Source organism: Myotis davidii, unplaced genomic scaffold (genome assembly GCF_000327345.1).
Source record: "Myotis davidii unplaced genomic scaffold, ASM32734v1 scaffold181, whole genome shotgun sequence".
Classification (NCBI taxonomy): Eukaryota; Metazoa; Chordata; class Mammalia; order Chiroptera; family Vespertilionidae; genus Myotis; species Myotis davidii.
The window spans coordinates 3,214,256-3,214,530 of NW_006291504.1; the positions used below are offsets into that span (position 1 = coordinate 3,214,256).

General features: G+C 69.5%; 1 protein-coding gene across 1 annotated transcript in view; it reads right to left on the reverse strand.

Moving 5' to 3' along the window:
- Positions 1-275, reverse strand: part of GPT2 (glutamic pyruvate transaminase (alanine aminotransferase) 2) — a 12,920-nt gene that overhangs the window by 12,179 nt on the left and 466 nt on the right. The gene's annotated exons all lie outside the window — the stretch shown is intronic.

The window sequence follows — 275 nt, forward strand, 5'->3', positions numbered from 1 at the left end:
CACGGGCTGAGCTTGCCAAAGCCACCCGGGCGGAGCCAGCATTCACCCGGGAAGCCCCGCTACCCGCCAGCTTTCCCATGCCCTCACCAGCCAAGCTCCAAACACAGCAACCAGGACCCCACCCTGGGCAGAGCCTCCCTGGGACCTGGTCCACCAGAGCAGCCCCCCACCCCCCAGCCCCCCCGGCTCGGGAATTTCAGACAACCATGCAAGGGGCGGGGCTGAGGGAGGGACCCAGAGACAGTGGGCGCTGGGGGGGGCCGCTACTTCACGGG